The sequence below is a fragment of the Vanessa tameamea genome, chromosome 18 (genome assembly GCF_037043105.1).
Source record: "Vanessa tameamea isolate UH-Manoa-2023 chromosome 18, ilVanTame1 primary haplotype, whole genome shotgun sequence".
In the NCBI taxonomy this organism is placed as follows: Eukaryota; Metazoa; Arthropoda; class Insecta; order Lepidoptera; family Nymphalidae; genus Vanessa; species Vanessa tameamea.
In genome coordinates, this window is record NC_087326.1 from 10,435,917 (window position 1) to 10,463,061 (window position 27,145).

The 27,145-nt window shown below is 32.8% G+C and overlaps 1 protein-coding gene across 1 annotated transcript in view; it reads left to right on the forward strand.

Moving 5' to 3' along the window:
* LOC113398559 (zwei Ig domain protein zig-8-like) overlaps positions 1-27,145 on the forward strand; it is a 204,656-nt gene that overhangs the window by 67,417 nt on the left and 110,094 nt on the right. The window contains exon 2 of the mRNA XM_026637349.2: positions 20,807-20,839. The gene's annotated coding sequence lies outside the window, so the exon portion shown is untranslated. The remainder of the gene's footprint in view (positions 1-20,806; positions 20,840-27,145) is intronic.

Sequence of the window (27,145 nt, forward strand, 5' to 3'; positions counted from 1 at the left end):
ACGAAGAATGTTTTTAGTTTAACCCACGAGACTCATCCAACATAGGTCGGTTGATTTTTTTTAAAACTGGTAATTGACCGTACAAATGGGCCATTTAAAAGTAGGTGATCACACCATCACCAATGCGCCACCAAAGGGAACTGAGGATTTATATCCCTTGTGGTCGTTACACTGCCTCATTCTCACTGCAAACGAGAACGATATACGATAAACACATAACAGGATTTCATCCGATCTAAGCAAGTTTCCTTACAAAGTTTTTCTACAACGCCTAGTAGCAAAAATAAACCATATCATGTTGTACAAAACACGGATGTGTCAAATCCGCTAGTAACACGATAATTACCATGTACTTATTTGTGTTTATAAACTATGTATTTATAATTAATTTTATCCTCATCGTAGAACGAATGTATCGAAACAAAATTTGCATGCGACAAAAATCTAACAAAGTTGATCCACAACACTAGAGATGGTGAAATACGCTCCAAGTCGTCTCAAAAGGGTAGGAGTTCATGGCACATCAACGAGACATTTAACGACCGCTGCTTTACATTATATGCATAATACGCTATAGGACATTACCTAAGTGCATTTCATTAATTATATACCGGTACAATTTGCTAGATTGATTGACATTCATGGTAACCGCTTTGTTCCTTGGGGTCGTATCTTTAATTTATATTAAAGCCTATTGTTTTTCTTCTTAGCTTTGGTCTCGGGCTGTGAAGGGATCTAGATTCCTGCTGTCTTCACTTAGCTGTTAGCATTTCTAATTATACTTGTAAATCGATTATTTCAATTTTGACAGTAATGTAGCCTTTAATATTTTAACAAGTGGGCTAAATGCCTCTTCATTGGTCTAATAGTCCTTAAAATTACGAGCAAACGTACAAACTCCAGCTTAAATAAAAGTAGATTACTAGCTTATAAAATCCAAACAAAAGTTACGCCTAAATTCTTTTGCGACGTTGTGAAATACCTATGTTTCAAATTTCACCTTTCTAGCTTCGGACTGACTGAACAACGATAGTAAGTCTGAACAAAGGAATTTATAAGTAAGACTTTGATCTGGAAATTTACAAAAATAAAAAATATTTAAATTTTATATCATGGCCGCTTAGTTTATTTCTTTGAATATTACAAGAAATTCGAGCCATCAAAGTTGTGGTACTGTTTCTTATTTCAATAAAAGTTTCACGCCTCAATGGTTTCACTAGTTCGAAGGTTGCAAAACTTTATTAAAAATAGTAAGTTCTTGTTCTAAAAACTTAATAAAGGCTTTTATTTTGAAGTAAGTAAATTGAAGAGTACGTTTACAGTGAAATGAAAAAAATATTAGTTATACACGCAAGATTGCAGCGAAAATCAAATGGACAATAATTTTTGAATAGGTTTTGTAAAAATATGAATAGTTTAACGCTTTCGTTGGTTAACTCATAATATTGATTACATTGGAGTTGGCTCAGTGAGTAGGGCTCGTTTATTGTAAATGATGATCGCGGGTCTGATCTCAGCTACGGCTACTGAATTTTTATGTGCTTAGTCTGTGTTTAATTTAAATGTATTTATTTTCGTAAGAGTTTCAGAAGTCATTCGAAAATAAGGCATATATACGATCCTCGAAAGTAATGTTAGCAATTTGAAGGTTTTTATATTGTTACTAATTAAATATCAGCCTAAATAATGGACCATTTTTGACGAATTTAAATGTACAAAATGTTAGCAAAATTGTAATGTCTTTAATTCATACATTACAATAAAGTAAAACGTACGAAAGTGAGTTCATTTATAGTACCACACACATTGTTCCTAGCTGTAATCTTGTCTAGCTTCGGAAACGAGGGCCGCTGATGAGTCCGCCATTTCGGTGGAGCGGCCATTTTGTCGTACGGAAACAAATAATGGCGCCAGACCTTTGTCTATTTCACTGGGGTTTATGTATATGGTAATAGTCTGAGATGTCGTAAATGTGGTTTAAGATGGGCGTGGTTTAGTTAGTTTATGTCACATGCATTCCATTTCTGATTAAACAACATTGAAATTTATTTGTTAACCGAAGTGACACCTTACATTGTTTTGACGCATTTATTTACTTTAATAAATTTACAGTACCGTGACGGTGATTATTAAAACTTTCATCGCAATGGAAAGATAGCCTTTTAGCCTTTATTAAATTATTAATGTCACTTCAAGAACGCTGTTTCATAAATTTTATTTAAAACATTACTTGTAAAAAATAGGACGACAGACTGCTGCGGTTGTAAAACTGCTGAATAAACGTAACATATGCCGAGTTTGATATAATTTAAAATTTAAATAACTGCAAATATTTCACCGGTACACATTTGAGCTACTACTTGGCAGCCGAGGCTATGCCTGAGATTAAACCGGTTTTCATGTTTTAACAGCGGTCGTTTAAACTTTGAACGTTCATACGAGCACGCGATCATGTATGTAATTATAATTTTAGATTTAACTCTTCATTAAAAAAAGAAACTTCAGTTTATACTGTAGTGAAGGGTCTGAGGCATTTTTATTTCTTAATAGTAGAAAGACATTCAAATGCTATTTTTAGTTTCTTTAACTGTGTTTTTTTGTTTTTTTGAAGATGAACTTATTTATGTAGACATTGCTTGTGAAGTATATTTTTGTAATAATATAAAATTTAATTATTTATTCAATTAAATAATATTAACAAGACATGTCAAATAAGTTTTTATTTCGTTCCGCATTCAACGTCAAGGTAAATAATGTTTAGAAAACTGAATATCTAGGAGATTTTTTTCTGAACTGACTCGTTCAATAAAATAAATGACGGCTCAATAATGGCAATACTCAACAGTAATTTAACATGTCAGAAAGGCAAATTGATGTCTTCATGCTAGTATGGAAACATCCATACTTTGTCTACGTGCTTTATAATGATAACTGTCAATCAAGTACAGGTGGTGCACGAATAGAAAACTCATCAATTTCAACTAAATTCTGTAACGTTGATATATATTTTAAGCTGAAATTGATAGATTTTCGTTAAAAACATATTGGAAAAAAAATAAAGTCCCATGTTGGGCGCCAATCCCGTTTTTATTTATTAAACATATTTGTATTTATATAATATTTTTACACTTTATTGAAAATCTTTGGTTTACGTCGTCATGTTTTATCTAGTAGATAATCAAAATGCGGAATATTACATTATCGGTTGACTGCGTTTTCGTTGTTTATCTTTGGACATTTTTGGTCATTTGGGCATGTACGTGTAGGTGACTTTCAAGTGAATCTCTTATATATTATATCAAAACACTCTGTATTCAAGTATGCTCATAAAAGCTCTTTTGAATCGTCGTGTTACAATATTGAATCAAACGTAAAGATATAGTATATTTCGTTTCGGAAAGTAGATTCTACGGAGAAGACATATTTAACATTTTCAACATATTGCTAAAAGCACTGATCAAAATAAATTTTAAGATAACAAATATAAATTCACATTCACTCACGTCATATCAATATTTGGAATTGTATGCTCTAATTAATTACCAACTGACAAACATTATTACAAATCTAAATCATATACAAACACAAAATCATAAACAAATACAGTAGTGTCATCATCAATGACGCTATATAAAATTGTTATATAAATAATTGTATCGAGATATGTTTATTCAAATCTATTACATATAGTAAAATTGGAGTGTCGATTAGTCATGTTGAAATAACCGCTTTTTACTAAATGCATATGTATGTATGTATACACGGTACATATACCAAAATAATATTTTTCACAACTTTTGGGTGTCTGTCTGTTTGTTCCGATTTGACGGGATGATGTAATAAGGAGTGACTCAGTCTTATTTTAGAATTATATATAAAATAATAATAAAGTCACGCTGCAATGTCCAAATACGGTCCAGTACCACACGAAGCCGTCACGCATGCCACCACTGCGCCGTCACGTCGGGTGTCTCCCACCAACGACTTAGTATCACAAAAGCTAATATAGAATTAATAAGTTATTGTAAAAACTGCGTCCTGAACAATAGCTTTATGTTAAATTCAAACGCGCACGAAGTCGTGGGCACAGTTATTGTAATATAAATAACAGACAAATGACTGTATTTACTGTACACGTATATGATAATTTTGTAAACCGACCATTCTAAATATGTAAGTTTAATATAAATAGATTACATACTTGATTACATGCGTAATAACACGAGGGTAGACTAATATACTTGGAGTACATTGTTAAACGGAAACATTAATTCACTCCTAGGCAGTATTGTCTGAAATAAAATGTATTTATTGTTGAATTAAAAGGAATGATCTCCAATCATGTAAAATTTTTGCATGTCTTTAATATATGTACGTACATAAAATTAAAATCCAATTTTAAATTGCTTCCATTGATTCAAAATTAAATTAGCTTGTTCAATTACGAGTTTTTTTTTTCTTTTCTTTTCAATTCGTACCGCCAAACTGTCTGGAAACCTTGGTGTCTTCAAATCTAGAGTTAACAGGTAATTTCTAGACAAGCGTGCTACATCGTAGACCGAGTTGATACTTAAGATTAGGCAAGACAAAGGTCAAACGCTAGCCTATTAAAGGTGAAAAAAAGATAATTCTAATATAATAAACATTATATGATATCTCTAGCCTTTCCTAATTTGTAAAACTCTTAAGACTAACCCATAAATCAGTTATAAGGGAAAATAAGTGTCCTAATATATTTTGTTCTATAAAAAAATATAAAAAATTGAGGTACGCGGTCTGTGTGTGGACACGGGACAAATAGCGGAGTGATCTCCATCATTTGTCATTTAAGGAAAAAAAATGCCAGCGTTTTTATCCGGCCGAGGAACCACGATTCGCAATTTGATGGGACAATCCTAAAAAGAGCGATCTTTTTCTGCTGAAGACTTTGTTTTTTTGGTTTATTTTTCATGATATGATTTGGATAACAAAACGTACGGATTAATTACCTCTAACAAGCGTTATTATATATAAATATATACGTTTATACAAATAAACTATCAAGCTAAGATAAATTTATTAGGTCATTTTTTTATCTATCAAACAAATATTAATATTTCTCTCTGAATTGACTTTTTATCTTTTAACGTTTTCAGATAAAGCCTACATGGAATATAATAATTTACGAACGTTATAAAACAAATAAAGGGAGCAAAACGAATCAACAAAACTTATCAGACCAAAAATAAAGTATCTTAATCTGCTCTCTTTGATCTGTCGACACTCAAGTTCTTCCAATTTCTCACCATTAGAGTCTAATGAATATTTAATTGAAACTCGTATATATAAATGGCCTTCCTAGGCGGGAACAGTTTCACAAGTATCTCTCTTTCTGCCATCAGTAATTTTACATTGGCGAGAAGAGGACAAATCATTGTCTTATAAACAACCAACCAACGTTTATCAATAGGAGGGATGTTTTACAGATGTTTAATATTAAATGTTGCTTTGGATAAAATAAGTTAGTATTTGTAGATGCTATGTGCAAACCCGCCTGGGTAAGTACCATTACATATTATATCGCCAAATAAATATACAGTATTTATTTTATAATAAAAAAATGTATATTATGCAAGTGTTCCAAATATAAAATTTCCTATACTAAATATTTTATTTCTGGCTACTTTAGTTGATTTCGATTCGCCTATCAATAGTCTGTCTGGCAATGATCTATCCAGAAAAGGACCCGACGAATTCATGGCGGTTAGGAAAGATATCGTTTCAATGTCTCAAAGGATACCTCTTGTTTTCTCATATTACATTTGTAAGAGGAGAATAGATTCATGATACCATAGATGTAGTGTATCGACGCTTAGGTTTTGTTTGAAAATATAAGTCTATGCTAAAATAACTCAACATATAAATTTTATTTCCACACTATTTATGGAAACTAAAATAGCCCAGTGGTCAGAATACTTCAATCATAATCGTCGACAAGTCCGGGAAAGCACCGAGTAGAGTAAAAATATAGAGTTAATAATGTAAATGTATTTATCCTGTTATAATAATATATAGCAAGCAATTATGTATTATACATATGTACATACGAGGAAGGATAGGATGGCATAACAGATGGCGCTTCAATGGTGTGTTTGATAAAGTTTCTCATACAAAAAATATGGTTTCTTGGCAAAATGTGAACCAACACAGTTGTCATTAGTTACGATAATCTATACATATAATAATATTGGTCTGTTTGTAATATAAAAATAACCGCTTTTTACTAAATGCATATGTATGTACACACGGTACATATACGAAAATAACTTTTTTTAAATGTTTTGTCTGTCTGTCTGTTTGTTCCGGATAATCTATAGAACAGCTGGACCGATTTTGACGGGACTTTCACTGGCAGAAAGCTGATGTAATAAGTTGTAGCATAGGCTACAACAATAACTTTTTTGCTACAGCTAGTTTGGAATTAAATTCTATGCATTTATTTATAGTACTACTATAATATTGTATGGCAATGTCAAGTGTATATTATATCATTCCTTACTCTAACAATACATACATAACATGACATCTAAATTAACTCAAATGACACGCCCTTGAGGTCGTAATTACAATGTTAGTAGCTCATAATACTGAAACACTGAAAATGTAATTAAAATACGTTACTCAAGTAAGTAGTAGAGCCGAGAAGTTGAGTTGTAGAGGTTAGAAGGTTGTTGGTTCAACATCCGCCAGCACCGTTGAGTTTTCATATCCTTGTTATTCACATCGTGAGGAAACATAAAAATAGGATATAACTTCGACTCATATCCAACCTTATCAGGTGTAGCGTGGTGAATAAAATTGCAAATCTCAAGTAGAGGAGGCTTTAGTTAACGAATTAACTGGATAATAAAATGTGACTTGTCTCTAAAAATATTTATTATTATTAAATAATATTATCCATTTTACATTAATTTATTTATCGTAGGCATTTAGTGCAATCAGCTATTAAATTAACAGCCTAGCCTTTTACTAAGGAGCTTACTACCTGAATGACATATTCCGTTCATAGAAGGTTATTTGCTTAGACTATCTTGTAAATGTTCTAACTTAACAGAACCAATATAAATACTTTTATTTTGTACGATATAATTTGATCGAATGTAATTCAAACCGCTGATTTTACGACGCTGTTTATTAAAATGGCTAGGCTCTTAAATGAAAGGCTAGTTAAGCAATTTGGCTGCGACATTTACGTACAAAAATGATTACAAACTGTAAATTAATTAAATGTGCACACATTTAATTAATTTATAGTATATAGGTAGGTTTTTAGTATCTATTTTTAAGAAAACTTTGAATTTATTTCACTATAATATTAATATTTCATTCGACACATACTCGGTGCACGGGCATGAGATGAATTATAAATAGATCGCCACTGAACCGATACTGTAAATATTATTTTGATATTTCCTTCTTATATGAGTTTCTTTTTAGAGTTCCTATTTTGCCCTAAGGGTAAAAACGGCACCCTATTACTAAGACTTCGCTGTCTGTCCGTATGTGATATTTAGAGGGGGCTCTCATACAACAAAATTGATTTTTTTGTCGTTTTTTGCACGATATTAAAATCAGCATCAGGTAAACGCTTGAAATATTTACAAAATATTTAGTTTTATTTAACAATTAAAAATTTTATATTTAGCTGAAAATTTACTTATTTTTAGTGTGTCGCGTAATGCACTATTTTAGGGTTCCGTACCCAATATAAAATTTGTGTACCTACTGTTGTGTACCTAGTCAATGGTACGGAACCCCTTCGTGCGCGAGTCCACACTTGACCGGTTTTTTAACTAATTACTAACATAATAATTTATTCATTTCTATTATAAATTAAAATTAAAAAAGAATACGATATCATTAATTAAAAATAGCTTTAACTAGCTTTCATGACGTCAAAGAACTCTGAAATGTTTTAATCGCGTCTGTTTCAAAGACGAGCACAGAAAAATTGTCGTATTTTCTATATTCCGAAATGGAAATATTGCCTTTACAGACGAAAACAGTATGACGGAGAGAATTTCTTTGAGTATGCTATAATATGCACACCGCATAATTCTCATGAAAAACTTAGTGATTTTTTGCAGCAGCGCTGTTGATTTTATCTTTTTGACATTGTATATCATTTGACCAATTACTGGTTCTTTGTTACAAAATAAAACAAGCTAGAATGAATCTGTGTAGGATATTTTACATGAATATCGTAAAAAAATCTTCAAACATTTGAAGTTGTTTTTAAATGAAATTATCAAACAAAGAGGTCATGACGAGTTTAAATTGAAGTTGCTTATGTACGGTCACTTGTCTACGAGGCCTTAGTCAAAAACGTATCTATAGAAAAGGATTCGTAAGTTTCGTAGTCGTGTGTATGTCATATTTAGAAACAACTTTTATCTATACATGGACCTGATGTATTGTTAGCTATGGACATATAAGCGAAATACAACTGACCACGAGAACTCCGAAACTATAGGTCCGATTGACTTGAAATTAAGCATAGTTACTCTTTCCGAAACATTACGACTCACTGAAAAAGTATTTTCGGAAATTTCAACTCCAATGCGTAAACTTTGTACGAATTGAGAACATTGTTACTATCCCCAATTCTATTCCTTTATTGGTGCCACTTTTTACGGAGCATCACGAAATAACCGTTACTGTGATTTGTCGCAATACAATAAGAGGCGGGCCGCGACAAAATCGTGATTGCATTGTTGTGTGATAAAAAAATAGTTATAATAAGTTTAAAAAAAGAATGATTATAATTATAGAGTACGATCGAATGAAAAAAAAATTAAATTAAATTGCTAGTACAGAAAAATACGTTCCAATTTTAAATTGCAAAATGTTGAACGTTATTGACTATTTTATTAATGAATTCAACGGTAAAGTTAGCTACATTGATGGTGATGATATCCTCCTGACACGATGGCAATTCTCTAGAGAGACCCAATTAATATTATAGTGCTCAAGTATATGAGCAAACAAGGGCAATTTTCATTCATTCTCTTTCATAATTCGAAACGGCGGCATTCAAACACGATCGAAAAGAAATCAAATTAACGGCTTGGCGTGATTTTTGAGGCATGAGAATGTAAACACTGGGAAATTCCAGACTCCGAGTTGTTACAGGATAACCGAACGACTTTTTACTTTGGTTTGAACCCATCATATAAACAAAGACCTTGACAGTTTAACTAAAGGTCTGTTTGTTACGCTTTCACCGAAACCACCGAACTTACAATCAATCTTGAACCTCGAGGAAGATCATGGGCTTTTTTACACCTAAAAACTGCTACCGACCAAGAAACACGGGAGTGACAACTAGTTTTATACAAAATTTAATCAATACAATTCTATTACATACTTAATGTATTTGTATTAAATGTTGTGCTGCAGTTTTCTCACAAATTGACTTCATTATTTTAAACTCTACCCATCCGTAGTTTTCACAACTATTTATAAGCAAATGACAAGGGACAGATTTGTCCGATATATCAAGTCAGCTTGTTGCAATTTATATATAGACATCTACTTATTATATAGATATATTATGTATTTTATTATATTTTAACTCGTCTGGGTAGGTACCACCCATATTCTACTGCCAAACAGCGAAACTTAGTATTATTGTGTTCCGGTTTGAAAGGTGAGTAAGTTAGGGTAACTACAGGCACAAGGGACATATTTCAGTTCGCAGGGTGGCCCATTGTCGATGTAAGGAATTGTTAAAATTTCTTGCGACGCTAATGATGAAGGTCAGTGACCACATACCAGCAGGTGGCCGGCTTACCAAAAAATACTAACAGAATGACACAGACGCTGTCATATCTGAGAATTTAATTAAACCAATTGTCACCGAATAATACAGCGAGTAACAATAACGCAAAAGCATAAAAATATGTATTAAAAATTACGTATACGTGCCAACTTTCATGTTTATTAGCTAACCTGTATTCACAAACGATATACTAAAATTCATTTTTATATAAAAGATTTATTATAACTTTATACCATCAAAACTCACCAAAAAATCGGATACAAAGTGTATTCCTGCGCTCCTTTTATATCTAAAACAAAAGCATAAAAAAATGCTTTTAGCATCACGTGTCAGAAACCGTTACCATTTTCACGATGTTTTACTCCCATTCACTAAAAGAGGGGAGTATTTCATTTCGAAACTTTCGTAAACTGAGTTGTTGAAACGTTTGAGCTGACTCGAATTTTAGACTCGACTGATCGATAGTTTCATAATTACTTTTATTCGGTTATAAAGGCAAACGAATGAGTTTATTAAAAAAAAAAAATTATAATTGGGCCAATTTATATTAAACCTTATTCGGGCATGGGATTTTTAATCACTACATATTATGAAATGAATACGCCTCGCCGTGTCTGTCTGTGTGTCTAACTGTCTGAGCGCGATAAAATCAAAAACTACCGTACGAATTTCCATTCGAGTTCTACCAGTGGACGGAGTACTTAATGAGGAAGGGTGTATTCATTAGTGTTTTTTTTAACATTGGCTGAAATATAACGATGGCCTGGATGACATAAAGTTTTATGGACTATGATATGAAGGTTAATGAAAACACTCGCGAAGCCGAGTCAGATAGTTAGTTGCCTAGTTAATCCCCGTGCTTTGTTCTACTCGTGAATCGGTGGAGTTCTCTTCAGGGGAAAAGGTGACTGAGCCGAGATGGCCCAGCGTAATTTCCTATAATTGGATCACTACGCTTTTCCGGTAATTACTGGTAAATATGTTACCTATTAGGGGATGTTTACTTGTAGAATAATATTTGTACATAATAAATCTCGCAATAATGTCTTTGCGTAGGTCAGCGTCATTGATGATCAACCATCCAATTTTCGTCAGAACGAAACAATCTGAATCACATTTGTACCACGACCGCGATCAATTCTGACGTCATCATGATTTCCTTAATCTAAGCGTTAATCGAACACGTGTTTCAGTGACCGATAACGTTATGTGTTTTCGTATTGTATATATAATATGGCTTAATAAATTCATAGATTTGACTTAAGTTTATCTCTGAAGTCTATCATGAATTTATCATTATTTAAATCACTTGATATGAAACATCCATTGGTACACCTCGGGGTCTAAATTAATAAATTTATATTGTAATTTGTGTTAATTGTAATTAAGCCAAATATTTGAGATTTGTGTGCATTTAAATAACCTCAAAACGTTTTATTCAGTAATAAGTGACAGGTCCCAATAATATGTCCAGCCTTTTCTTCAAAAGAATCGTAAGCAATTCCAAATAAACGCTACGTATAGACATTACTAATGTAAGAAATATGAATCATTGCACTTATCACCAATACACCACTAACCTTGCAAACTAAGATATTATATCTTATGTCTGTATATATATTGGCACCATCGCCTATTCAACTGTTCGAACATCACACATACTAAGAATTGCTGCTCGGCGGTAGAGTACGTGATAAGTGAATGGTACCTTTTTTTTTTTTTTGTTTAACGAGGAGGAAATGCCTTTACGCATGCCGCCCGGTCGGGGGACCGGGACGGGAATGTGGAACTCAACCAGGAACTAATGCCCCGTGCTAGGGCACGCTAATGCTAATGCCCTGTCCTACCCACTAAAACCATCCTCGGGTTTCCACCATGCCGCCGAGTGGTAAGGCCACGGGATCGCCAAGGGCATGCAACCGCGATCCCACCAGCGGAATATTCATGGAAAACGCGCCTAGTGCGCGCCTTCCCCTTCATCCTCCACGTGGGAATGTGGCGCACTCCCCCGAGTCCGCCACTGGAGGCTGGGCGTCAACGAAGCTGACGCCCTGCGGCGGATAAGATGGTAGGCTCCGCCGCTGACCGCCGGTGTAAAACACCTGGGAGGCTCGAGTAGCGAGCCCTCCCACTCCCTCCTAGCCAACGAGGCCACTCATATGGTCCGCCCTGACGCCGATCAGGGACGTACCAGGAGCAGCCCTGCGGCATCCCTAATGAATGGTACCTACCCCGACTGGCTTGTATATAACCCCAGCACCAGGTCAAAATACTTTATTTATAAACGCTTAGTTTATAATAAAAACCGTATAATATATAATTGAACTAATTCTACTACTTTGTGGGTTTTTTTTTTCCTTACTTTGTTTCCTCAGTTTCGTATCTTGAATGTCTGTCATAATTATAGTTCAGTTGTAAGGTAATATTTTCCTCAATTTCCTCTACCTATGATAGTCACGAAATCTACGTATTGTTAATGAGAAAATGATGCCGAAACCTATTTTAGCTGACAGTTCCTTATTTCTTATCAAGATTATGTTGCCAGAATAAAAAAAAATAGGGTAATTAATATGAAGTAAAAAAATGTGGAGTTGTTAGTTGTAAGAATGAGTATCTAGTTTTTAGCCGGTTTTTCTGAACCGGCGATAGCGACGAGAATTCAAAGCGAGTAGAAAAGTGCTCGCAAGAGCCTACTAAAAGTATATTTTGATATTTTTTTTAAGCTATAATTTCGTTTTAGATTTAAGTAAAAAAGTTCAAAAGACTAAGGCGATATTATCGTCAATATAAGCGCCGAAGCCGCTTAGAAGAAAAAATATTTTCATTTAAACAAAAAATAATAATCCTAAATAATATAAGATAGATAGATAACAGAGAGAGAAAAGTAGATACTTAGTTATGAAATATAATGTATTCGATTCGATTTAAGTCTAATTCTCATTTTAATCGAATATTTTAGTGTGGTAATTCGTATTTTGCAACTATAATTTTAAATGTATTATTGAATTTGAATAATATTTGTGAGGATATCAAAATAGTTTTTGTTTAGTTTGTCTGTCTTTTTGCTCCGGGTTATGATCGAAACTGTTGAAATGATTTTGACGAGTCTATAAGTGATGGATAGCTAATATTTAAAAGAAAAACTTAGACCCCTTTCGTTTGCAAAAAAATAATTAGAGGTTCAGAAAAAAAAAACAAAAAAAATATTGGGTCACGACAAGGAACTCTAGTATAATAAATATGTAAAAGTAATAAATATCTTGTCACTTACTTTCAGACCGACACAGGCTGCCCTTTGATATCCACTTAGAATATTTCATAATCCCACACAGATTTGAATCTGTTGAATGTGCGTGAATACTAAACTCATGTATGTTATATTGAATCGAACTATTTAATTTAAAATCAATGCATCGTCACAAACAAAAATCAGTGCAAATTACGAAACAAAAGGTAGTTAAGAATTTTATCGAATGCAAGCCAAAATTTAATTATTAACTTTAATATTTATGGAAATATTTATGCATAATTATTCAATGTGATATATAAATACACGCCACAACTCTGATCCGCACCCCTGGGCTAAATCTTTCTTCCCTTTCATGAGTCAGTTGAAATCACAAGAAAAATAGTTTGATTGACGACCTCCGTGGTCGAGTAGTGTGTACACCGGTTTTCATGGGTACGCCACTTCGAGGTCCCGGGGTCGATTTAGAAAAAGTTCATTAGTTTTCTATGTTGTCTTGGGTCTGGGTGTTTGTGGTACCGTCGTTACGTCTGATTTCCATAATACAAGTGCTTTACCTACTTACATTGGGATCGGAGTAATGTATGTGATGTTGTCCAATATTTATTTATTTATTTTATTTGATTGTGGAAACGAGTAATGTGATATTTTTGTTTTCATTAGGACCAATGCGTGACAGTGTTTTATTTATCATCGAAGTATTGAATGGTGATCCAAGCTAGGAGCTAGCTAAACATATATTATGAGTAATAAGGTAGGTATATCAATTGTTTGTAAGTATTTGTGTCACACGACTGGATAAAATTCTCCTATCATGTTAAGCTTGGAGCTCACTCATCTTAATGGTCTCCTAAGAGTTGGTGTCGTTGGTCAGATTTATTCCAACACATTCAATACTCTGTAGTCGTTAATAGCTGGATGAACTTTAGATTTATCATCTTAAACAAGTGTCTCAATTGAAGGGATATAATTGATATCCACATCTTCAATCAGTGTGTTATTTGTAATAAAATTATGCCTATCTATTAAATCAATCAAATGGAAGTTTTTTGTTTCAAGTTAACTATTACAAGTATTTACGTATTCATTCTTATCATCATGATATAAAGCGTTCCAGGTGTGGGTGGACCCTAAGCCTGATTAAGTCGATTTCTCCAGCGTATTATTCTTTGGTTTGGGTTGCTTTCTCGGTTGCTTGGATATATTTTTCCATGCCATCTAGCCATCACCTTAAGACTTCCCGACCCTCAGCTATACCATATATGGTATTTGCCTGGACTCTCTCGGTTTGGTCAAGTTTCTGTAGTGAAATATAATTAAAGTAATCATTAAAAGTAAAATTTGCAGTTAAAAACATATGTAAAATATACCTTGGAAGTAATTCACACATGTTATCGTATATTACGTGGAACAGCAAAATAATAATCCCATACATTCTTTATGTTCATGAAACCCCATAGATATAAAGTTTTGGAAGTGACTTAGTTTTTTTTTTTTAAATATTATATTTTTCTTTAACAACGAAAGAAGTGTAGTGAAAATTGATTCGGACGCTGCGAGGTTAATTTTACAAGATCAAATTCAAACTCAACGATTGGCTGAAACGCAGAGGCGAAACAGATTCACTTGTATCTCATACATGGGGTTTAACGCAATTTTAATTCCGACAAAAGTGTATAGATTATTACGTCACTATTAGATAATATTTAGTAACACAAAATGGTCGGTGCCATCAATATGTCCGAACTATTTAGACAAAATTATTAGTAAAATCAAAACGACTAATGGTAGTGCTTCGTTCAATGGTGGTAGGGCTTTGTGTATGCGCTTGCTTTGCGTGGGTAAATCCACTTACCCTGTCAATGGGAATTCTATTGATAAATATAAATTCGATACGAGCAATACTATTGATGAGTAGATAGTAAGTATTATGTTACATGAACGAAAAAGGTAATATATAAGATTTTATATTAACATGGTTATTTTTATTACTAACAGTATTTAAAACGGGATATTTACCATGTTTTTTATTTTTATTTGGTGGAGCTCGATATTTCGACTTTATCTACGAATGTCTTGTTCACGAGACTCAAAAAAAGGTAATGATTACATGTAACTTAATTTATTTATTTTAACTTATTTGACCAATAAAATTGTACCAATTGTAGCATAGAACAAAATGTGCATTAAACGCAATCTATCTTAGATGCTAAACGATCTTTATCACGACTACATATTTTTTTTTTTTTTCAAATTACCCAAGAAAAGAGTTTCTACATAAATATCACAATTATATTCTATAAATAACCTATCTCCAATACCATAAACTTTATCTTACGTTTTCATGCAATTTTTAATGACTGTTCTTTTGTAAGATCTTCTTAATGCCACCTGTTTTAAATTTCAATTATAATGATATTTGTAAAAATGCTTATAACAAAACAAATAACACACTAATTTAAAAGGTTTTATGAAGATATTCCAAATATCCTAAAATAAGGATTAGTCCTTTTGCGTAGGTAGCTACTAGCTTATTATAATTGAATGTTTTAATTATCTCCTCTGATAAAAAATAATTTAATGAAAAATAAACTAATTTACGAATATTTTTAACAGTTTATAATACTCTAGTAAATACAACGAAAAACTATATTAAAACAGAAAAAAAAATCACGAAAAAGCTATTATCATTTCTAAAAACGCTTCCAGCATTTCTGTAACTCTTTGTCCTTTTAACAAATGCACGTATGAACTGTCATATGCAAATTCTGTAACGGCCAGACTCCCGCACAGCACCTGCTTTGTATCGTCGCATAAGTAAATATAATTTAAATACAAAAGGTTTGCGAAATGCAAAAGGACCCTTAAGTTTTTACGCCGGTAGTACATTTTGACATTTACAATTTTGAATTTTTGTAATGTAAACATATACTCATTTCTAAATTTACGAGGTTTATTTTCATAAGAGCGTATTTTTTTAAATGTTGAGCCATGAAATGTTTCAAGTATGTTGTTTTTTATTACGTAATTCATGTAGGAATATATAATATTCACTCTTGTCATTTCAATGGACTAAATTGAAAGCGTGTGAAACTAAAAAGGGCACAAGTGCTATATAATGTTATTATTTACTAAATCCTTCTCCAAAAACCGCTGCATCTTCTGGTACAATATTTATTTATATTGGTTTAAAGTTAAAGTTTTTAGTTAAATATTAAACCAATCTTCTTTTCGTTTATAGCTACAGATACAAATAACCTATAATAGTATTTTTATTAACCGTAAGCAAAGAATACAAATGACTTTAAATTGATAAATTGGCTGATTTTAAATGTTTAAGAGAACCGGCTTTTCCATGCCTCGTTTGTTTAGTCGGTCTGGTGCTAAGTTCTGGGTTTGTTTTTCTATCGAAAAATTCTCAGTAGCAATCTGGAGCCTGGAAATGAGAAGTGTGCCTTGGTCACGTGAAACAGTAAATTCCGAACCTGATAACTTTCCGGTCGTATTGGGTATGCATAACAATAGAGAGACCACTTGTGTGTGCACACAGACTTGGCCAGTATAATATGTCCTAATTTATTGACTTCCATTAAATTTACCCACTCTGGCAAAAATCGGTTAGGACGATATCATGATCATTCATGATACACAGTTTTCCATATGGAAAACGAAAATTACAACTTTGATAATTTTGATCTCAATATTTTTCTATACTATATGAACCTGTACCCTAACGACAATCTTCATGACTCTCTACTAAGCCGTCATGTGTTCGCCTCTACTACCTTATGTATGCCTAGTACGTATAATAATACTTCGTTGGTTTTCATTACAATAATAAGAAAAATATATAATTTATTTAAATCATTTTATTATTTGGTTTTTATTTCCAACGACCAACGTTTTCTATATTATACATCTTCCAAGAGTGATTGGACGTCTGTTCCATCTAAATTAATCGCTTAGACTTCAAAGAATATAAATTTATTAAACAATAAAAACAGTTCTAGAAATATGCTAAAATTCATCAAACGGCGTATAGCCTCCGCTCGTATTTTTTCTAAATGTCTGTGTTATTAAGTGTTGTACTTTCATTCTCATAAGTTTTATGTTATGATTTTATTTTTCGCTTGTTTTAGGTTTTTAACATATAGAAATAAGAGCTGAGTTGACCCGGTGGTTTTAATACGATATTTTCTTTTATATATGTATATCATATAGGTACCTATACTATGTAAGTTTAACCTTGCGTTTTAAATCCTGGCAAATACCATTGAATTTTCATGTACTTAATTTATGTTCAGAAATACTAATCTTGTACGCGGCGATTAAAATATACACCGTGAAGAAACCTGCCCTTTTCGTATAATATCTCGCCTCATTTAGCAATCTGCATTGGAACGGCGAGGTAGAATTAGCACCAAAACTCCTTCTCTACTCAAAAGGAGACAAAGTCTTATCACAGTGGTTGAACATTTACATACTGTTATTTTTAATTTTATACGGAAAAACCTATGTCACGCCATGAAAAGTCTTAAACAGAATGCGTGAAAGCATGATATCAATGGTACCAACATTGCGAGAACTCGTGACGGCTTATATAATACACGAGGACAGGAACTATGATGTTGCTATTTCGTATTCTCTTTGACTGTGTCATAGATCGTGCATTTACAGTTCTTGATCGAAACCAATTTTTATTGGTCTATATTTCAGTATATATTTATTGGTCGATAAAGTTCTACATATAATATAAATGACGTAACGATTTTCAAAAGGTAGACCTATCGATTTATTTTACGCCAAAAAGCGTATTTCATAATTGTCTATGTTCTTAATTTAAAATAAATAATTACAAGAAGAATAAATATTTTTTGTCTCCATTCAATTCGTTAGTATGACAATACGAATTCCAATCAAAATGAGTGACAGTGATACTTAAGCTGTTTTTAATACAAACATAGAACTCTACATTAAGTAATACAACAATATATTAAAAATATTTATTTATTTTCAAGTTTTTTTCCGATTGTGTTTTGTTTAAAAAATACGCTGTTATGATTTGTTTTTATGTTTCGAACGTGTCAATTCGTTGAGTTTTACTAGTGTATACTTTTTATGTTTAACTCGTAAATGTTATGTTTATCAAGGCGATATACTCAAATATAAATAAAAAAGGTCATGAGACCATGGTCATTATCAAATGTAAATATATCCTTTTTTATATTTTATAACCTTAGTATAGCAAGGAAATGAAGAAGTTTCTATGCTTTTCGTGAAATCTTAACAACCGGCTTATGGTGATATGCCATTTTGATTCATGTATTCTATATTTTTTCTAATTATTGAAGTTAATGTCGCGTATCACATTCTGAAATTTCACGCTCGTGTTCTGCGATGAGTGTCGAGTAACTTCGTACAGAATAGCTAGAATAGCTACTGGAATGGAAGCGAACATTACCAGAAATAAGGATTGGATCTACGCTTTTTACTTCGCTTCGCATGTCGTTGGGATATGGAGGATATGTAATTGAAATATTATAAATTTTCATTTGAATCGTTTTCATTTTCACTTCATATGATTTTACAAACAATTGATTTAATAGGTATATTGCTCTTGTTTCATACACATTTTATGAATACAACTTTGACATGCTGTACAACAAGCATTTGCTTATACATTTTATTTATCAAGGAATCTTTGTGTTGGAATAAAACAAAAACTTTCCTCACAATCAATATTTTATTCATCCTGAAGTGTTTCACAATCAAAACTGATACGAAATTAATTCTTTGCTCGATCCTTCCATTCTGACAGTTAAGGTAAGAATGCCTATCGGGCTTACCCCTAGTATTAAACGTTTACACGCCCCTCCTCCGACTGCAGCAACATCCGGTTTTGATCTATTTTAAAATTCAAATTAGCTTAGTCAAAACCGAATGTTGACAATCAACGTAAAATGTAACAACTATTTAAATCGAATTATTTCTACTGATAATATTTTTAACACATAAAAACAATAAAATATGATCACATTAAAATAAATATGCTAACATTTGTACAAGAATATATTCACACTTTAAGATATTTGTTAATGGGGTCGTTTTTTAAACGTATTATAATTAGTCATACGTTTTTGTAAGTGGGTATTCGCGCATAGAGATCCCTCGTATCGTCATTACATCCACAGTTGCCCGTGCCTTTTTTTACATTTTATTTTTATAAATTTTGGCGTTATTTCATATTTTTACTGAACATCAGCAGATCTTCGCTGGACTTCGAGCCTGTCGTCTTCTTGGAAGACGTGGCCCACACTGTCATTTTTTTTTAAAATTATTTTTAGGACGGTCTTTTCTGAAACACCCGTCGCTCGGCCGATGAATCTGCCGGTAGCGTCGCTACCATCGTCCGTGTAATAGACACAGGTGTTAGTGTGTCTAGTGATTGCCACAACTGCGTGAGGAACACTTTCGTGTACACGAAGCCTCACATTCTTCGACTGGACTATGATAACGTCGCCGTAGGTCTGTCCCTGAGATTCGTGGATGGTCATGACGCTTGACCCTTCACCTTTTCCGTATCACTGGTCCATCAGTAGTTTCTTTTCCTCCTGCGTATGGGCCAGATATAGGGTTTTGGTTTGGTCGGATGGTATATTGGCGTCAGTGAATCTCTCCATTTTGAGGGAGTGGACGATGGGGCTTGCAGAGTAGATGTTACGGTAGACCTCGCTAATGGCGTATATCCAGGGGGTTTCGGTGCGTGCAGGATAACTCACGGGTGATGTTTGTTGTCAGGCTTGGTCGGCAGTACCTCATTTCGAACAGATTGTCTCTGTAGATATAAGGCAACTGGTTGATATCCCGACGAGGACCACCTCGTTAGCTCCGGACAGCTGTGCCGCCATTACTATGGCTCCGAAGTGGTTCATGAGGGCTTCGTCGACCGTAAGACGGTTACATTTTATGCTCTCGTTGAACCCGTTCACTGGTCGAGGTGACTATCAATTCTTTGTCCTCATCGAAATTCCTGACAATGTGAGTCGTCTTTCCGCATCCTGGTACCCCGTTTATTCACGATATCTGTGGCAGTTCCCAACCTACGAGAGGTGCGTCGACCCCCGGACCTTCTGAGATGGACTTTACCATCGCGAGTATCCTGTCGTCTAGCATTACTTTCGTGCATCTGGCCACTTAGTAGTGGCCAGATGCACGAAAGTAATGCAGAAGGACCACTGGGTCTCCTGTTGGTGTGAAGAACCTAGGGAATGCTTCCTTTCGCCCCTCATCTTCAACCAGGCCCACGAATCCTTCTGCAGCGCTGTAAGCAGCCATGTACCGACCCGACATTTTCCCTTTGATAACTTAAGATGTGTCGTTGTTGTATATGGCCGCTTCGGCTTCTTCAATCCGAAACACAATTATTAAAAAGGAAAGGTATATATACATTTCCTTTTTAATGCTGTATATCGGTAGAATATATGATGAGGAGTACCTACCCAAACGGGCTTGTGCAACAAACTAACTAACATTACTGTATTTTTAGATGTTGAAAAAGAGTAATTACTGTGTTTCTTGCCGGTTCTTCTCGGTAGAATCTACATTCCGAACCGGTGGTAGCTTTACTTTAAATAGTTTGTTAAATGACGATTCAAAAGTGGTTGTAAAAGTCTACTTGAATAAATTATATTTTGATTTTGATTTTGAAAAAATAATATAGTTTTTCTCTTTTTACACAGATCTTTGAACATCCAGTCATCATTATGAATATGGTAAGTCATTTATATTGTATTGAAAGTTAAGTGAAATTGCTAGTAATAAGATAAGTTAAAATAAAAAAAAAAAATATATATATATATATATATATATATATCCCGCTGAGTTTCTTTCGCCGGTTCTTCTCAGGTCCAAGGTGCTAAATTCCGAACCGGTGGTAGATTTTTGACAATCAATAAGCAAGGGTAAACACTTCTATATTAAATAAAGATTTTTGACTTTGACTTTGACTTTGATAAGCGATGAAAAGTATAAAGCATTTTCGAAAAACTATGGCTCACTTGCCCTTCCACCGATTTATCCTATAAAACCTTACCTGACGGTGATTTGTCAACACATTCGATACCTTAGTAATTTGCGCCAAAGGAAAGTTTTGATATTTCTTACATCACCAATGCTCAACGAACCTTAGGAACTGAGATGTTATGTCCCTTGTGCCTGTAGTTACACTGGCTCACTCAACATTATATAAACCAAGTATTTACCAACATATTACAGCTTGGCAGTTTATTTTATGTGTGGGCAGTACTCACCCAGACGGGCCTCCACACAGCTCTAACACCGGGTTCTTGAATCGCTGCGGTTAGGTTAGTGTTTGGCGGTTAGTGTTAAGAACTTCTAGGGTTAGGGTTAAAATTATATTTCCTTCAACGCTTGACCTGAAATGAATTGTAAGCTCTTAGTGCTTTATAAATTCAAGGCTAATCTGGATCACGCTGCTGTCATGGGGCCTTGATCGCTAGAATTATTAATTTTGACCTAAGTAATACTGAGTAGAAATAATAATTCTAATTTCATAAATATATTAAAGCGCATAAACAGGCATTAATTTTGATTTATATATGTAAACTAGCGACCCGCCCCGGCTTCGCACGGGTGCAATGTTGATACTAAATATACTACAGAATGTTTTACAACGTTCACAGCTTTTTTGTCATCAGACAATACAAACCGCTATGTCCCTGCATTTTAAATCTGTAATATCTTCGAGAATATTCATTTAAATTACATGCTGTATAGGGCCATATTGATCTATAATAAATGCACAATGTATTTAAGCTACTTAATTAGGATTAATGCTGTATTGCTTAAAATCGCTTCGAAAATAAGCCATTATTTCTCGTAAAAAGTAAAGAATAAAAAATAGTTATTGTGGGTTATCCCTAAGAGATAGACATATACCATCGCAAACTTTTTTAAAAACCTTTTTAAGGTGTATAATACTGTAGTAGATTATTTTGATCTATCTCGTAGGGTTCAGCCAGCGTTTGCAATGTAAGCGCATAAAAAGGTGTTTATTTACGGTATCACTTTAGAAACCTCTAAAATTATCAGTGTTTCTCTACTATATTGTGCATGTATCATACATATAAACCTTACTCTTGAATCAATCTACCTACTAAAAAAACCGCATCAAAATCCGTTGTGTAATTTTAAAGATCTAAGCAAATAAAACCAAGCAATAACACTACTAAAATAAAAAGTAACACGCAGAACTAAAGACTAAAACACTCATCAAAATGAAAATGAAAAGAAACATCTACGTATCAAACATTAATCTACGTATAAAACCTCCTCCTGTTAAGTTGGCTAAAATTACAGTAAAATAACATTTAACGGTTTCAAGCCTTGCCGGAAGAAGAAGAATCCTTAATTTGAGGCTCGTACACATTTTATTAAATCGAAAATGTTTATAAAGACTTACTTAGATAAATTAAACTTGATTTGATATAACTGAATTATTTCAATTACAAGAAAATCCAGCCTAAACATTTTTAAAAGCGACCCAAAATACATAGAAAAAGTAAATAGTAAATAATAGTTTAAATAATACACATTTATAATTAACTCTATTAGAATTTGATATGACGTCACATCAAATCGAGAGCATTACGTGAACAATTACCAATTTCGTGTCAAGTCTGATCAGATGCAACGATAGTTAACGTAACAATAAGGTCACTGGTTCAGTCGATATAGATAAGCTAGGTAGTATTGTTATTGATAAACAAGATATTCATACCGTTTCTGGTGCTGCCGATATCATTGTTTAAATTGAAATAAAAACCGAAGCAGTACTCAAAGTACATTTTGCAAAGCATAATGCTTACATCTTTAATATGTTGCAAAAGACACTTGGAAATATAACGAATGAAATAAGTTTAAATTAGATACAGAATTGTAATATATGTTGTGATTTTATTATTGTTAACTTTAATATAACAAAGAATTATAAACTAAATTGTTAATATTAATACTCAATCAAACAATAATCTAACTCTATTCAGATGATAGAAAATCGACGGGCGTTATCGAGCGATTGATACCTACGAAAGTTACTATAACAGCCTCCTCAATTCTTAAATCAATATTCTTTCAACCTAATTATGCAGATCCTGCAGCTATGTGTTCCTTGAACATTTCCACAACTATATACACAGACACATATACGTTTGATAATTATTTACAACATTAAAGCTTTATGTAAAAGTATTTCGATTATTTTGTATACTCCGTAAATCACTACGTAACTTTTACAGAAGACTTAGAAAACATAATTTTTGTTTAAACATGTCTTAGGAAGAATGGAAAAGAACATCACGTGAAATGCTTTGATTTTTTTTGTTATTTCGTTAAGCAATAACTGTCAATATGTCTCTAGTGTCTTCTTCTTTCAAATGTCAAATCAGTGGTGATAGAAAGAGATAAATCGGTGTTTAACTAAACACCCTTCTAAACTATATTCAAGACTGTAATTGACCTTATTTTAGTACAGCAATTTTATATGGAGAGTCAGTCAGCTATTGTAGCTTACAATGATATTAATTAAACAATACAACGACGAATACAATATTAAAGACATATTTTATGTTCATATAAAATATTATGATATTACGATGTTTAAAATTTATATAAAATGTCCATTGTCTGAGCTATAGAATTTCATGGGATATGCCTTTTGATTTACGTCACATATGTGGACCGTATCAAACCATAAAACTAAGGATTATACTGAATCCTCCCAATTGTTTTTGTATGATAACAGTTTTCCCACTGGACATTTTATTTTGTAAATATTTAATGTCATTATGCATCCTATCAATTATTCTAACGAGCTAGTATCGTAATGTAAAACTATCTCATTTTTAAATATCAAATCTCATCATCTCATCTCATCTAAAATTTTGAAATGTATTAACATTTAATTTTTTTTTAATTGTATAAAATCTACGAATGTCATATTTACGAAAACTAGAACATCGTTTATTTTTCTTTAAATTGTACAAGTCGTTTCATGAGTTTTGGTAATGGACCACTACAGCTTTTATCGAATATACGCATCTCACATTTATAAATTAAAGTTTCAAGTCAACGACCTTTCACTTCTGCAAGACTTATTAACAGCTCTGTTTCCCAGAGAAGATAGAAAAGGAACGATCAACCTTCAAGACGTCGGAAAACTTAGAAGAATTGTCTTTGTCGAAAATAATGATAAGCAGTAAAAAATATTGTCACAGAAATGTATACTTTATTTTGTTTCATAAAAGAACTTTTATCGTCTGGATCGTACGAAATATTATAATCTAAAGTGTTTTTATGGGTTGTTGAATAAAAGCAGCGTTTGGGAAGTTTGCGAATATTTTTCTAGATTTCTGAATATTTTTTTCAATGTTTTCAAGCTAAGTGGATTAAGTCGGTATCTGTTGTGGATATTAAATAAAAAGCAGAGAAATGGCTCTCTGCAGATAGACTTAACGCCCACGTGCAATAATAATAAATCAGCGTATTATAAAGCTTAAATAAAATAAGATTGTACGAAATATAATATATTCGGCACTATCCAAAATTTTTAGTACTGTCTATGTAAAATTGTTCATTATTCATTTTACTCAGCATGATATATATATTTTTTATCTCAGACTAGCCTTGTGGTCGGCAATCGGAAACTTTATTTAAAAACTTACCGAATTTTCTTAAGCATTACATTTTTTTGTAACCTGCATTGCCTATAACCGCTTTTTATCTCCAGTTCTATACTTCATCCTCTATCTAAATCTTATGATAGAGATATTTAAAACTGCTATAATGATTTTCTTTACGTCTTAAACAGAGACTCAAAAACTGATTTTCATATTACAAAGGCTTTAGGTGATGTATTTTCAAAATAAATTTATAATTTTTCCTTTAATTTTAATATAAACGATTTAACCCCTTAATTAATTCATAGGTTTTTTTTTGTGCGTTTATGTTTATTTATAGAATGTTATAATAAAATCAATATATAACATAATTTTAACGACTTTAAATTCTATCAGAGGCACAGGGGTGTAAACACTGGCTGCATACTCCAGCTGTTACTAAGAATTGCTCCTAAAACTAAAAACTTAAACTACCGTTTGAACCTATTATATTAAACACAAGGAATGTTAATATAACGATTAATACGTTTTTAAATAAAGAGTATTCTAGCAAATAAAACAGATCTTTGATTAAAGAACAGTTTTATCCAGAAAAGGAAAATTAAGTTGAAAAAAATGGAACAATGTTTATAGGTGATTGAGCTATAAAAGCGATATAATCACATGAACGACCTATTTCAAATAATGGGATATCGGATAAACGGCTATTAGCACCAAATTTACATTCCTTTAGGATACCTGGCAAAATCTAGATAAATTTATTCAATAAATAGAAATTCATTTTATATTTGAAGATACTGAAATGTTCTTAAGAAATTAGTTGATTGTTTTTTTCTTCTTATTCTTTACAATGTTAAATGATTCTTAAGATGTCTTTATATTTGAAACTGAAATACGTTAATAAACTAAATTATAATTTTCAGTACAAATCAATAGTAAGAGTAAATTATATGTTGCTATTACTAAACATAATTTTCAGGGACCGTCATTAATATTTAGATTTATCGTTCTAAGACAAGTTTACTTGGTGGTAGGGCTTTGTGCAATCCCGTCTGGGTAGGTACCACCCACTCATCAGATATACTACCACCAAACAGTACTCAGTATTGTTGTGTTCCGGCTTGAAGGGTGAGTGAGCCAGTGTAACTAAAGGCACAAGGGACGTAACATCTTGGTTCCCAAGGTTGGTGGCGCATTGGTGATGTAAGAATGGCTAATATTTCTTACAGCGCCATTGTCTATGTGCGGTGATGACCACTTCCCATCAGGTGACCCATTTGGTCGTCCGCCTACCGCTATCATAAAAAAAAGTACCTTCCTTTATCATTCAAATTATATTCAGTCATTTATTTAAAACAGGCACTGAGGAAATTGTAGTTAAAACGGGATATACCTTTTTTTACGATATCTACAATAAATATTATATGTTTGATTTAAATAAAAGTAAAGCCAGTGTTTTCGCTACCAAAGGGCACATGTCTTTTCCTATTGAGATTATTTAACCTCGCTGCACCGATGCGGGTTGACGGTTTCTTCATCTGTACCGGTTCGGTATCCGGGGATCGGAATCCTCGGAATTAATAACCCAAAATTAAAGTCTTTTCTTTTTTTCATTCATTCAAATCTACATTATTCTAAAGTGATGTAGGGTATACGTTATATTTATATTTTATCTTTTGATCTATTCATAAATTAAGAAGGAAACTCATTAGTAGATATAATTTATTAACTCAAATTAAGGACACGAAAACTTAGTGTGGCTTGCCCGTTATGTTCGGATAACATATATTCTACCTACTAATCCATTTAGGCATATTTATATATTACATCAATAAACATGTATATATTACTTTATAAAAATTACATCTAACTATGACACTACCACCTAAAGTAACCGATTTTAACTTGACCCTATATTAATATTAGTATAAAATAGTCTAATTTCAAGTATGTAACTTGTAATATGCAACTTGGAATCACAGAACTAAAATCATTTGCAGAGGAGGGATTAAGGAAATTTACTAAAGGGCTAGAAGATAATTTATGATTATGTATACTCTAAAAACGAATTATATGTCCTTCAAAATAAGTGAAGCAACAGAACCACCACCTCAATATACGATAAAACTTCATACGTACCGATGTGAAGTAACGAAGGGCATACAGCAAAAAAGGAAAGTAACAACCTGTAACTGTCCCACTTCTGGACTGAAGTCTCCTTTGAGGAGGAGGCTTGGAGCTAATTCCACCAAGATGCTTCAGTGTCTGTAAGTGAAATAACACATGAAAATTCAGTACTTGTCTATTTGAACCCGCATTCACCGGTTAAGATGCACGCGTTCTAACCACTGAGCCATGTAGAGTACAATAGGAATAGCTTAT